This window comes from Cervus canadensis, chromosome 2, assembly GCF_019320065.1.
Source record: "Cervus canadensis isolate Bull #8, Minnesota chromosome 2, ASM1932006v1, whole genome shotgun sequence".
Lineage (NCBI taxonomy): Eukaryota > Metazoa > Chordata > Mammalia > Artiodactyla > Cervidae > Cervus > Cervus canadensis.
The window spans coordinates 2,087,536-2,103,150 of NC_057387.1; the positions used below are offsets into that span (position 1 = coordinate 2,087,536).

General features: G+C 37.7%; 1 pseudogene; it reads right to left on the reverse strand.

Moving 5' to 3' along the window:
• Positions 1 to 8,304: 8,304 nt before the first annotated feature.
• The window catches only part of LOC122437380, a 7,347-nt pseudogene continuing 36 nt past the window's right edge, over positions 8,305 to 15,615 (reverse strand).

A 15,615-nucleotide genomic window follows, 5' to 3' on the forward strand; every position in this document is an offset into this window, starting at 1 on the left:
TCTATTAACAGTATTCTAAATTCTTTTTTCAGGTTGATTCCCTATCTCCTCCTCTTTTGTTTGACTTGGTGGGCTTTTTTCATGTTCCTTTACCTGTTGGGTATTTCTTTGCCTTTTCATCTTGTTTAGATTGCTGTGTCTGGAATAGGGCTTCTCTTTTTTTTTTTTTTTTGTAAGGTTATAGTGTATTGAAAATGAAAATTAAGGAGTAGTTCTACTTAATTTAGTAGTTCTACTAAAAGTACTAGAGGACTTTAAAAGAAATAAGAGAAAAAGAAAATAGAAGAGGAAAAGGAAAAAAAAAAGAGGAGAAAAAAGAAAGAAAAAAAAGAAAGAAAGAAAAAGAAAAAAAAAATTTTTTCCTTATTAAAAAAATCATAAAAATCTATGAAAATGAAAGTTAAGGAGTAATTTGGGAGTAATAGGGAATTTCAAAGGAAAATAAAAGCGAAAAAAATTTAAAAAAAATTTTTTTTCTACTGAAAAAAAAAAAAGTAAAAATATATCTAGGAATTTCTCTGGAGCTCTTGCGGTCAGTGTGGGTTCAGCTCAGTTTCAGATAGCTCCTCGTTCCAGCTTACACTTCTCGATTTCTACAGGCCCCTTCCAGTGTAGTCGGTGTTTTCTACAGGGATTTTAATCTGTTGCACCGGTCCCTTCTGAAGCGGTTCCCTTTGTTTATTTGGCTTCTGTTTGCCGGTCTCTCCAGAGCCTCATTTCCGCCCTGACACAGGCAGGTGGAGGTGGACTCTTGTTCAGGTAGCTAGTTCCGTCGCACTGCAGGGAGGGGCTGGCTCTGCTTTCTCCGTCTGCGCTGCTCAGGCTCCCGGCTGCTCTATATGGAGCGCGCCCCGCGCTGCGCATGGTTCCAGCCCTCAGGTGTTCCACAAAAGCGCGGTACAAAAAGCTGCACCTGCTCTTTGTGCCTTTCCCGTCAGAGTGGTCCAGGCAGCCAGGGGCTTGACAGGCGCACTCTCCCCGGGTGCGGCGCGCCCACTCCCTTCTGTGGTCCCAGACTCAGTTTCCGCCGGCGCCGGTCGGGTGCGTGTGCCTTCTGCCCTCCAAGTCCCCAGCCCCAGTCCCCACCGGCGCCGATCGGGTGCCTGTGTCTTGCCGCGACCCTCCCGGCGGATGTCAACCATCCAGAATCTCAGGAGGTCTTTGATTAGAAAGTGGAGGCCTGTTTGCAGTGCGGCAGGGGATGCAGTCCTTGGGGCCGAGCCTGCCCCTTTCCCCTCCCCTCTGCCTCCTGCCTCCGGCAGGGCTGGGCCGGCCCACAGCCTGCGAGCTCTTCTCTGGACTTTCTCAGTCCCTTTGTTCTGCGAACGGCTGGCAGTGTGTTCGGGCCGGTTAATTTTCTCTCTCTCTTTTGCTGTCCCACAGTTTAAGTTGGCAACTCACAAAAGCTCCCTACGATTGTCCTCAAGGCACTCAGGCCCGACCCTACCCCAAGCAATGCCGCCCGCTCCTCTCCGTGCCGCCCCCACTTGCTGGTGGCGGATGCAGGTGTCTGGGGTACTTTTCTGCTGGGAGTTGCTTTTAGGCTCATAATCTGTGGGTTTTATTTATTGTTTCCCTCCCAGTCAGGTTGCCCTCCGAGATTCAAACACTTCCCCCAGGCCCGCCAGTGCGAGGGCTTCCAGGTGTCTGGAAACGTCCTCTATTGAGACTCCCTTCCCAGGACGGATCTCTGTCCTTAGCTCTTTTGTCTCACTTTTTATCCTTTATATTTTGTCCTACCTCCTTTCAAAGACAATGGGCTGCTTTTCTGGGCACCTGATGACCTCAGCTAGCGATCAGAAGTTGTTTTGTGAAGTTTGCTCTGCGTTCAGTTATTCTTTTGAGGAATTTGTAGGAGAGAAAGTGGTCTCCCCGTCCTACTCCTCTGCCATCTTGGCTCCTCCCTCCAAGCCTGTAGTTTCTTAAAAATCTCATGTTTCATTACAAAAAATGTAAGTATACCTTATATTCTATTCAGTTATACCTGTTTTAATTTTTAAAAGTTCTAAGTAACTAATTATGAATTACACACTCTGTATTTTTTTCCTTTTTAGTATTTCAATTGCACCACTTCAAACCTCCAAGGGTACAAGTAAGTACACAGTCTGAGAAGGTCAGGCTTAGGTCAATTTGATTACAGTGAAGGTAGATATTTACAGTAAAACTGATAGAGATCAATCTTACTACTACTCCGTGGAAAGGATATTAGATGTAGCAGCACTGTAAACCCAAGAACTCCATAGTATAAATTTTCCTTTTCAACTGTACTTGTTAGTTTATTTATACAATTTGCATATAATGAACAAAGTATTTTTCTGGAGTAAAGAGACTTAATTGTTTCTAAAAATAATAATGCACAAACTCACCAATATTTTTTTCAGACAGCCTTAAAATCTCCTGGAACGGAGGTTTTACCTAAGCAACCCGAAGAAAAGATCCAGAAAGTCTCAGGTTCAACAGACCAGTCAATGGTTAAATAAAATGTTTCCTACCATTGCTACTACTACTGATTTTTAAAGATTCAAGTAGTCAAAAACACAACAGTTCTTAAAAGCCATAGGAAAAAAGAAGTGTCAAGTTTCTGAAAACAACATCTTTTTAGAGATAAAATATTTAAAAAATCAATTTAGGTCAGCAAGTTTTCTGAAGGACCTTAAGATTCCTTCACTAAATTAAAATCATTTCCAAGGTGACTTTAAGTGTTTGAAATTACTACCTCCCAAAACCGAACCTGATGATATAAAGGATACTTAGGCAGATATATGATTAAAACTGTTGAAAGAAAATGTTGTGTATAAGAGGAATGAAAATGAAATTCCATTCATTTAGGATATTCAGTGAGTAAGATACTCATTATGTTATATCCATTGGCTTAGTCTTTAACTTTTTTAAAATTTAATTTTTAAACACAAAAGACAGAATTTAACATTAAAGTTTTAAGTTAGAGGGAATGCTTGTTTCAATTTTCATTTTTAAATCAAGATTCACTTTTAAATCACAGATTTCAGGCCTCTGAAGTCAACCACTTAAGTGTTAAAGTGAATTCCTAATTGCTTTTGTAAGAAAAAGTAAAATAAATAACAGTTACTTCTTCTAGAGATGTCAAACAGTTTTTGCCAATAGTGATTCCCAGTAAAGTCCAACTATACTTAATAATTAGATGTTAACGAATGATTTGGTTTCTCCTACAGTAACATTAAGCTCTGGTTTTTGCCCTCCTATCAATAGGTCAGGCATATTAATTTGCAAATTCCATTTAAACTGAGATGTAGACCACTGTGAAAAGATTAACCTACAGCATCAGATGTACAGGATTAAATTTCATTTCACACATGAAAAGATTAAGTACAGATACATTAAATGATTGATTCAAGGATACACAGAGTCATAACCCATTTTCTGAATTTTGTCAGTCCGCTATACCAAACTGTCATGCTCTAAATGTTTCAAAAACTACAGGCTCAGTAAAGAGGTGCCACAAAATTTTTACCTTTTAAATGTCTTAACATATAGCAACTACATCTTTATAAGGTTTTGTTAACACTCTAAAGAACTGGCTCAACAATCTTATTATGAAGACAAATGGATTAACAGGATTAAAGAAGAAAGTAGGACCTAAGGACTTTCCAATTTTAATATTTAAACAACAAAATAACCTGGTTAGGCAAATGTGATAGTGATTGAAATATGCAGCATTTATCTCAAGTGTCCATTCTATTCCAAGAGCTCCTATCTTGTAGCAAGTATTCTACACAAGCTGCTTTGTTTCTATAATCACCTGAGTGAAAGTGAAAGTCGCTCAGTTGTGTCCGACTCTTTGCAACCCCATGGACTACACAGTCCATGGAGTTCTCCAGGCCAGAATACTGGAGTGGGTAGCCTTTCCCTTCTCCAGGGGATCTTCCCAACCCAGGGATCGAACCCAGATCTGCTGCACTGCAGGTGGATTCTCTACCAGCTGAGCCACAAGGGAAGTCTAAGAATACTGGAGTGGGTAGCCTATCCCTTCTCCAGCAAAGCTTCCCGACCCAGGAATCGAACTGGGGTCTCCTGCATCGCAGGTGGATTCTTTACCGACTGAGCTATCAGGGAAGCCCACAGTCACCTGAAGTTCTGACCAAAGCATATAGAGGAAACGGGGGCTTCCTGAATCTCTGGTAGATTCAGTACAAGAAGCACATTCAAAGAATTGCAGTGGAGTTCCCTAGCTGATACTTTCTCTGCTGGAAAGCTCTGAGACATCCACAATGAGCAGACCTTATATCTAAATGTGGATACAGACTAAATTTTGGCTAAATCATTTTCTGAAAATCAATAAAGATATGAATATTACAGACCAGAATTTTCTTTTATCATAGTTTTGTAAGATATTAAAAGATAATTAGAATAAAGGAAGGGCTCCTGCTTTTACTTACTCTGCCATAGCATTAATTAACACATTACATGTTTATATGTCTTGCATATAAGAAAATATGAAATACAAGTTTTTACCTTAGTGTTTGTAAAAATTTGGCCAAATGTCTGGCAAAGGCACCAGAAAAATCTGGAGAATTCATGGACACAGGCAGTTGAAGTGACATTAATTTTGCCAACTATTTCTATAAGCTGTGGTAACCTGAATAAGAAAGAAAGGAAAATTGGCAGGGGATACAAATAAATGACTGTTTCCTTGCCAATTTCTGAAACAATCCAAATCTAACAATCTCTTCCGCTTTTCACAGCCAGTAAAATTAGAACGCAAAGGAGTTGTTTGGGACCCTTTGAAAAAGTCTTAACTTTATATTCTGTAAACTTCTTACATTTTAATAGATTGTCATGAAATATATGGAACCTTAATGGCAGAGTTCTAAGTGTGGTGTTAATAAGACTTAAGTCAATGGAGGTGATACTTCATACAAAAGCTTGGCTCACATGGCACCATATATTTTAGCCTCAAAAATGAGAAGTCTGGATGTCGTTTACAATCCACTGCCACTTTTAGATACTAAGGGAGCAGACAGGTCTTTATCAGTAATACAGACACAGATAAGCACAGATAAGCAACTACATGTCTACAGGTATAAATCTTCTCTCCTGAAGACAGTTACCACAGATGACGCCAAGTTATGTTTTGTTATTTTTAAAAAAATGTTTTGCTATATTTTGTCCCTCAGTTCCCAGGCTAAATATCGTGAGCTATCTTCCATTTGAGTAGCTGAGATGTACCCAATGAACATGGAGGTGGTAACTCACAGCTGACTGACAGCCCTGCCAGCCGGTTGTACCCTCGTGTTCCAGCTGGTGGTCATAAAGCTGTAGTGGCGATGCCAGCTGCTCACGACTTCCAATGGCAGTAGATTCATCTTGAAGAGGTGACACAGGCCGAGGGAACCCACTGTAAACACAGAGACGCGAAAGAAGTCATGCAGAAAACGGCGGTTTGGAAAGTTAACTCTCTGATCGGAAGAAAAGTAAGGTTCTGCCTCCTAATATCTATTTAGCATATTCTAGACTTCAAATACAAAACTAAAATACATTAAATCACTTTCAGAAAAAAATGAAATGTAGTTGATCCCTGCACAATCAGTATATATAGTCAGACCTTTGTGTCAGAGATTCCTCCACACCCACAAATTCAACCAACCATGGACCAGGCAGTACTACAATATTAACTACGGAAAACTATCCATATATAAGTGGATGTGTACACCTCAAACTCCTGTTGTCTAAGGGTCGGCTGTAAATTTCTCTTGCATGTGAACAAATTTAACAAATCTCAAAAAATTAAGATTTTATGAGACTAAATATCTAGTAAATAAATACTGAAATGAAAGAGTTTGCCAGTAAAAAGCAAAACTTTATTTATTTTAAAATTTGCTCCAAAATAAGATCTCAGTTAAAATATGGATTTGAATTTAATCCACCAGACTGCTTATGTCAATAAATAGTAACTACAATAAGATATTTCCTTCATGGAGTAAGAAACTAATAGGTTGAGAGCAGGGAAAAATTGTTTAATACCAGAGAATAACCTAAAATACACTAAAGCTTGAGCTGAACAGGATTCTTAAGTATTTAATCTCCAATATTAAATGCTTTATTTAGCAAGTTTTCCATAGTTTGATAACCATTAAGTTAATATAAAGTGTTAAAAGCAGTGACCAGTAAGATAAAGCCATATAAAATAATAATAAAAAATTATTATAAATATTATAACCAGGGTCTCAAATACAAACTTTAAAAGTTTTGGGGGAAAACTGAAAAAATGACTTTAATGATTGTGTAAATAAATAATGAATATACATTAGTATATTTTCAAATTTGAACATATCAATAAATTTATGATCCTACTGATTAGATTAGATTAGATTCCAGGTCTTAGCTGGCTCTTAAGTGAAGAATGCTACCAACAGCTCAACTGTTGAAGAGAAATTCCTAGTGGCCCAACAGCTCCTGCATAGAGGTTAACACCCTAAAAAGACAGAATGAAGGATGCAGCATTTTCTCAAAGCATATGAATGGCTTAATGATAATCACTAAACTTAAGAAAACATGACACAAATTTTAAAATGCTGAAAGACAAAATTAAGGTGGTATTATCTTCCTATGCTTCCTAAGGTACTTAACAATATCTTAAGGACAGATAAAGGTTGTCCCTTGTTAGTTAAAGTCTCTACTTGCTATCATAATACACAAATAAATGAATTTAGGTAAAATGGTATCCCACACTCTCTGAGATTTCTGCATGAATCATCATTATCTCAACCTAGGAATCAAACAGATTTGGACAGTAAGGGATAGTTGTACCTCATATTTCTATATCATGTCAAAGCACATCTGATCATTTCAAATAGGATTATATCATATTGGTCACAATCTGTGATACTATGATGGAATGCATATTATTCCTTCAGAAATATGACAAATTACTGAAAAACAGTGGAAGAGTTAAGAGTCAAATAGATAATGTTAAGATTTATTATAGGAAAAGTGAGGTCCAAAGATTTAAAGCGAGGTCCAAAAGAAGTAAAACAAGAAATAAGCAATTACTTGGATTGGATAACTCAGGGGTTCCCTGGGGGCTCAGATGGTAAAGAATCCGCCTGCAATGCAGGAGACTGGAGTTTGATTCCTGGGTTGAGAAGATTCCCTGGAGAAGGGAATGGCTATGCACTCCAGTGTTCTTGCCTGAAGAATTCCATGGGCAGAGGAATCTGGTGGGCTACAGTCCATGGGGTCGCAAAGAGTCGGATATGACTGAGCAACTAATACACCATGGATAACTCAGTTGTAAAAGATAAGTAGTCGGAACGGTAAGTCTGAGGTTTAGGAACCTACCCTATCCATTCTCAATTTTCCAAGTAAAACTGGGATTCTTACAGTATATACCATTTTTATGCGATGCTTCACGCATTGTTGGATATACTGCTTCATATCCCAGCGATTACAGGTGGCCCAGTTTACTCTATATGGAAATTGTAACACTAAAAACACTTGCGTTTATACTCCTGTTTATTAGAAGCCCAGAAGAGATATGAATAATTTCACAAATCTGAAAATCTCATACATACTAATAGCTTGTCTATAGCCATTTATCCTGGGGGTTGGGTGCTTTGGGGCTACCACGTGCCATGGATCAAAGGTCACTTACTGGTTAGCTGGACTCTGAGCTAAGAAAATAATGGCTTTTGTTATCAATTTCATTTATTCCTGAAAATAAATTGTATTCTTTTTTCTGGGGGAAAAAAAAAACTGTGCTGCATATGCTTATATCCGTATCAAGGACACAGCAGGAAATAGCAATTACACTTTCTTTCCCCTACTGAAAATAACACAAAACAGCTGAGGAAGAAAAAAAATACAAAGAAAATGAAAACGAAAAGCTTCACGAACTGGCCCTGGTAACTATTAATTCAGCTCTGAAAATAAAAGAAAACACTTCTGACTTACCACACTGAAAAAAAAAAAAAAAGGCCACAAAAAGGCTCTAGATTAAGAATGGAGAGGAAGAATAAATACTGTAAAATAACACCATGAGGCTTATCCATAAATGATGAAGCCAGGTAGCTCCCCTTAGGTATCATACAATCTCTGACCATCAGTTCCACACATATAATACATTTCAGTAATTATGCTGTCATACAGTGACTTGTGGAGAAGGAAATGGCAACTCACTCCAGTAATCTTGCCCAGCAAGTCCCATGGACGGAAGAGCCTGGTGGGCTACAGTCTTCGGGGTTGCAAAGAGTTGGACATGATTTAGCAACTAAAACGAAGTGAATTTTACAATTTTAATCAAAAACAATTCTGTGGGAAGCTAAGCTGTCAATGTTCTACATCTCCCTTCCATAATCTAAGTTCAATACCTTCTATCTGTGGCACGTCACCATGAAGCTTGGCTTTGCTGGAGAAGGGTGCGTTCTGTAGCACTAATGCAAAGAGATGGGATCAAGGACTGAAAGGCAGACAGATACATGTGGAGCTTATGTTCATCCAGCCCGTGCTCGCCTTCCTGAAACATAAGCAGGTGGAAGCTAATTTAGTCTCCTGAGAGTACGCATTTATGATGCTCTTCCTTTCGGTGGCAAACAATAAAACATTGAAGGACATGTGTGTTAGCCTCACAGTAAACCTAATGGAGATGACCAAGAATCTTTTCTGAATTGCTCTGAGTATGTGAAAATATGAAGAGCTAAAGCACTGTGGGGGCTTCCCTGGTGGCTGAGAAGGTAAAGAATCTGCCTGCAGTGAAGGAGATCCCGGGTCGATCCCTGGATCAGGAAGATCCCCTGGAGGAGGAAAAGGCAACCCACTCAGTATTCTTGCCTGGAGAATTCCATGGACAAAGGAGCCTGGTGGGCTGCAGTTCATGGGGTCGCAGAGAGTCAGACACTACTGGTCGACTAACATTTTAACTTTCGCGAGGCACTGTGGACGTAATAGAATCTTTTGTATGGAAAACTTCAGGGTCAACATCAGTCATTTCATTTGTATGGAATTTCTTTCACAGGTTTTTTCTTTTAAGAGGGTCTTAACTTTGGAAATTTGAGAAGTCAGGTTAAAGATATTAAAGTGATCAAAGGAATCATTTTAAATGCTCAACTGTTAAACCAGCAGTAGGACTTATTATTTTCCTACCTCCAAACTCCTTTCATAGATTTGATGACTCTATTTGCCAGTATTTAATGCACTTTAAAATAATTCAACGTAAAACGCAGAAGAAATTTCAAAAGGAAACAAAAGAAAGAGATAATAGAAACAACAACCAAAAAGAGTAAAACAATCACTATGGTACACAGAAACCAAGTATTAAAGTGAAAACTAGAATCACTAGAGATAAAAGCATTTAATGCTGCTCAAATCCACTTGGGATCTCATTATAGTATAAATAACAACTGTGTCAGAAATACCAGATATGTTAGGTTTTTTTTTTACTATCAAGTTCTAAATTAGCTAATTTCTTTATGGACCATTACCTGTGCTGAACACTGCAGCTATGTTTAGCAGCAATGTGGAATTAGCTGTGTTATGGAATGGAACAAGGAAACCCGGTATGGATAATTCTCAGATAGAAGGGATGCAAATATTTTAAAAAAGATACTTGAGAAAAATTCCCTAGGTTTCATAAAAAGAAGTACTCCAGTCTAGCTGTCTATTTATCGTCTTCAACATGCATTTTGAAATTTATAGGAAAAAAAGTCCAATTTTTAAATTAGATAAATGCACATACATACATGTAAGACGATATACAGAATAGTGTGTATATATATATATATATATATATATATATATATATATATATGTTAAAATACTTTATGTTAAGAGTCTGATAAAGATTCTTAAAATCTGGGGGTAGAAAGGGCAACAGTGTCATTTCAGAGGCTGATATCTGATCCTGGTCCTGTCATTTGACAGCTGTGGTAAGTTAAACAGTTTCCACACCAAAAAAACAAAATATAATTCAAAGAGTTCTAAGAATGAAATAATAGATATTATTTATAAAATATGGTACATAATGTGTACATAATACATATGAACGAAATGTTAGTTTTTCTCCTAGACGCTGAGACTTTTAGTACAAAAATTAGTTTCGTTGTATCGACTTTTCTTTTGTTGTTAGGAAGAACGGAAAATTCATTTTAAATAAAAGAAAATTTCATTTTAAAGAGTGAGGGCATGAACGAATGCAGTGAAATAAAGTTAAAACATTTTGACATTGTGTAAACAAGAAAACTTTGAAGACTCATATTTTAAGTTATCTCTGTATTCTGGAGACTGAAGCTGATACTTTATCTACAGTATTCAAGTATTCAGAAGAGGTTTGGAAGAGGCAGCGTTGGGAATAGTGTCAGAGTAGGTGCCACAAAGGTGCTATTTTAGCTAACAAAGTCAGATTGTGCCCGTTCTCATTAGCTTCAGTCAAGCAAAACTTCCTCAAATCTCTCTTGGCTCCAGGCCAATAGAATCTTTAACGGGTAATTAATTAGAATGTTCAGCAAAGTGGTACTTTCTATCTTTGTTTCCCCAACATTCTTTCAAGATGCCTTAAAACACACCTTTAAAATTTCTATTAACTGTATAAATAAAGGAAGCATTTACCCTGAGAAGTTTTTCAATCTTGTTCAGCAATGTGGGTATTAGGTGAGACTGTAAATTTCCAAGTTCTGTAGTCCAGGCGGCATAGGCTGGTAAAAATACTTGATGTGTGGCACTCACTAACGACTCTTTCTGAGGGATCACCCAAGGCTGACAGCAACAGTTCAAAACCCTGCCAGAAGGAAACAGACACAATGCAGATTTAAAACAAAACAGAAGCCTCAAACACACAACAAAATGTAATAAACATACATACCAATATATTTAGAAGGCATTTTAAGCAAGAAAGAAGCCATTCATAAGCCTGCCTTCCCCAATTTCTTTAAAGAAAAATGTCATGTATCCATTGAGGGAAACCAGAGAGAAAATGGCAAGCTTCTTGCCAATTTCCTGCCACAAAGCTGTGGCAGATACTATAAATGAATCAACGCACTTTCTCCTTGAAATTGCAGAATTGAAACCAGGGAGCCAACTTTAACTTGCTCAAGTTGACCCACTTGCCATCCCTACCATAGATTATGGGGTATCTGAATCAGAGGTTTGGGATATTACACCATTTGGAATTTTATAATGGAATAGATGGGATTTATTCTGAAAAGCATACCTGCTGATATTTGTCTGGGTCATCAATGTATCCCATAATGATACCAAGGCTTTTGATCACAGCTTCTCTTACCAAACCTGCCTTATCTTCCATTAACATTTGTTGCAACACTGAAAGAACCAAGGAGCTACGGATCTCTTTCTGAAATAAACAAGAACATGTTTTACTATTTATTTATACTAGCAGCAGAAAAGAATAGAAAAAAATGACAGATAGCCATGTATTCACAATCCAGATTAAATATATATTAACATGTTGCTATGTTTGCTTCAAGTCCTCATTTCTGAAACACAGAAGACATTATAGACACAGCTGAAGTGCATGACTCTCTTCCACCCTCCCCCTACCCCTAATTCTCCTCTCTAAAGATAACAATTACCCTGAACTTGGTATTAATCATCTCCCAGCGTATTTTTGTATTTTTACTACGTATGTGCCAATCCCTGAAACCTTCACAGTGTGCTTTTGGCAAATCAACAGTCACCACTCTGCCATAAACAGACTCTTCTGTGTAAAATGACTATTCTTTCTATCACTACGGAACTCAGAAAAGCACTGATAGTCATAACAACAGGAGGGATTACAAAAATCACTCTGGTAATCAAAACATTTGCCTGGGGTAGGAGTATGGAAACTAAAATCCTGGTGTTGCTAATTTTTTTGAAGAACTGAGGGGGGAAAAAAAAAACAGAATGATAAAATATGAGAGTAAACTTTAAAAGTGCTTACAAAACTGCATGGCTACTTTCAGATGCTACTATTAAATATAATGTCAACTACTATTACGTCTTAAGTTTCATACAAATTTTACCCGATGGATTCAGCCTAATTAATGTCTGAGGTTGGAAAAAAGTGTCATTGTTCTCATATTCTTGCTCTTCCTTCCCTTTTTTGTACCATTATTGTAACTTGATCAATTTATAAAATTCTTTAAAACCTCAACTGGTTTAGGTCACCTTTACATTTAACAGTTACAATAAAAGGAAATGACCATTTCTATAAATCTCTAGTCAGTGTGATCTGGTATGCAGAGCAAGGTCTGAAAGACATTTTTAAATATCTAGTTTTTGTTTTGATTTTTAAAAACAAAATATATGTAATCATAGAAAAGTTTGGTCACATTTAGGGTGGTGAACATACCTTTTGGTACAGCCTTGTTTATTTATCTTTTAGGTTAAATACTGCTTCCCAACATTTCTTTAAAAGTGTATTAAAAGGGCTTTTGGGTTGATATCTACACAGGCAATAGGACAGAGGTAAGTAAACCTCAGCTGGGTATTTGCTTTGCAGCAATCAAGGCTGAGGTCAACTGTGGCAGTTTCCATATGCTAAGGAAACCCACGGGACAAGTTAGGAGGCTTCACGCCATCTGAGCTATGACTACACTGAGGTTTTACTGCTACCAGTTACAGTAGGGTAATGAGGCAAGTGGAGATTCACGCAGGAAACATTAAGTCCATTATTAATGCTGCTTAGCATTTTAGTACTAGAAGCAGCGTGGAACAGTTTCTTCCTTCTTTGAGAGCATGTCATGTTCAGCTGTCTCTTGGAACAATAAATAATAGGATGCTCTGACTCACTCATGGATATCTCCCTATACAATTTATCACAATAAGATAATTTTCTCTGAAAAGATAGGAAAACACTAAAACAAAAAAAAGTTTATGCCCAGTTCCTGGTGGAAGTATGGGAAAATAAGAACTTTGATGCACTGCTAATAGGGGTTCAATCTATGATGTCTTGGTTGGGGGCGATTTAACACTGTCCAAATAAAAAAATGCACATGTCAAGAGAAGCAAGACACAGAGGTTTTAACAATATGTGAAAACTTGAAATGCATGGATTCCCACACAAGAGATAAATAGATCATTGTACAGTGTGATTAATTCCGAGTAAGAAAAATTTTAAAGATATAAAAATGTAAGCTTGCATATGCATGAATTTTTATTTTCTTAAGTATTCATTAAAAGCCATTAACCACAGGTGTCTGTCTTTGGAGAGAATGACTAGGGCCAGGGAAGTCTTTGATTTTCATCTGTCTGAAAATTTATTTTCAACAACAACAACATTTCTGGGAGTGGAGACTATGAATTATTCTTGAATTATTATTTGCATTTTCCTGTATAAAAAGAAAAGATAAATTTTATTTTTTAAAAAGACAATTGTCTGACTCTTGGGTTTCTCAGTCTTCACTCACCCTCACACTAAAGAATGTGAGGGAATGGTAAATGTAACATAAACAGCTCATGTATTGTTGCACAGTTCCAATTTTTGTACTCCTTTTAAAAGATCAGTCTTATGGAAATGACCCTTCAAGGCAGCGGTCAGCAAACTGGGCCAAAAAGTCTCTGCTGCAACTCCTCAACTCGGCTGTTGCAGTGTGGAAGCAGACACAGACAAGTCACAGAAAGGGTGTGGCTGCATGCCAATAAAACTTTATTTATAAAAACAGGCTGTGGATTCCATTTGGTCTCCAGACTGTACTTTGCCAAGCTCTGCTTTAACTTACCATTGTTCAAAGGAAAATGACTCTTGATGTCACCTCTGGCTTCCATCCCCTGTAAGCCCTGGACCCGTCAGGAGACCCCTCAGGAGCACAGCGGGCCAGCGTGCTCAGTGTTCTTCCTGGCGGGAGGCCCTTGGTCATTTAGAAACTAACAAGCACCTCAAACAGCTTTTGTTTGGGTGGGGAATATGTCCTGACATTTATCGTATCAGAAATTAAAAACGAGAAATTTCAAATTATTAACTCATGAAAAACAATCCACTTCTTAAAGGTTAACAGGACTAATGAAATTGCAACTTTAATGGAAATAACTTTAATCAAAAAAAACTAGTGAGAGGAATAGTGCTGCTTTATATTGTGTGGCAAATCTCAGTGATGTCTGACTTAAAAGAAGACAGGTAGGATCGTCTTATCTACTCTGCCTTCAACTGTATGTTGCTTGGGTGGGAGTGCATAAGAAAACCTGGCCTCACAGAAACACGTAACTGAGAAAGGGAGAAGTATCTTCATAGCCTCTTCTGATAAGAAAAGACGCTGTCGAGCTCTGAATGGTGAATACAAGTTTTCCAAAATTCTTGTTCTCATTAGAGGTTCTAATTTTATCATTGGCGATGAAAATTGTCTACTTGTTTTCCTTGAAGCAAGGCTCCATGTCACTTATCTTCATGAAAATGTCTGCCACATACCAAGTTTGATAATCACAGCTTCTTTTTCAGTGACCTGTCAGGCAAAACTGGTGTCCCACGAGAAAAGCAGCTGGTTCAGCTCACAACTCAGACTATCTGAGTGCTTGCTTTCTGCAACAGCCATCATAGTTCAGAATGCAGCAAAAGGGCTTAATATCAGTATCTTCCAGCTGATTATACAGAATGTTTAAAAAAAGGCATACTTAGGGTCAAAATTTAGTAGAATTAATAATTTCACTGATTCACCAAGTTTATTATTCAGTGAAGTTGACCTTCTGTGAGTGCCCTGTAGTGAAGACTATGATCATTATCTGTCTATCTGGGGGTCACTGCTTTGATCAGCGCTAAAGCACTGCCACTGTTGCCCATTACAAATTTTGCTTGCACCAACTCTGTAACTGTCAACACAGAGAAAAAGACAAAAAATGTTTTAATATTGTTATGAAAATAATTTTCATCTCATGGACCTCTTCGAAAGGATCAAGGAACTCCCCAGGGTCCTCCGACCAAACTTTGAGAATTCTTGATGAGGTTTAATGTATTTATACTCATGTAAAATCAGTGGCTAATGTTCCCCTCTGTCTGCAATGTCACATGGTATCAATGTGAGCTTGCTTTATTCAGCTCAATTTCTTCCTTTGTTACGACAGAATGTGGATTAAAATGTATAATAAGACACCTGAAAAAAGGGTTTCTCTACTGCTAAAAAAAAGAAGGAAAAGTTTTGTTTTTGTTTTTTTTTTTAAGAAAAATTACAATTCTTACAGGAAGGTAAGGTGCCGGTGCTCCACAAGATTCTGCCACAAGCAATCTTCTTTCTGGGTATTTGTGATTAATCTAGAGTAAAAAATAAATAAATCAAACATAAACAAAATACCCTCCCTTCCTCCAAAACAGAATTATTTTTCACCACAAATCCTGTTAGGAATGCAATAAAGCTTCTTTCTTTCCACTTCTGAGGATACCTATACCTGGATCAGGATTAAGGGACTCAGGGAGAGCCTAAAAAATGAGATCACAGGGGCTATCTGTTGAAGAGAAAGAGGATAAAGCAAAGATGAAAATATGGCAAGGTGTCTAGAGATTGTAGGCTTGCCCAAGACAGCTTTCCTTAGGATGTCAGGAGCAACCTTTTCCTTCCCTAGGAACATTATTGGATTTTCAGATTTGGAAAATCCAGCTTCTAGATATTTACTGATATGGCCTACAATATGTACCAGGAATGATCCTTCATTCCTCTTTTT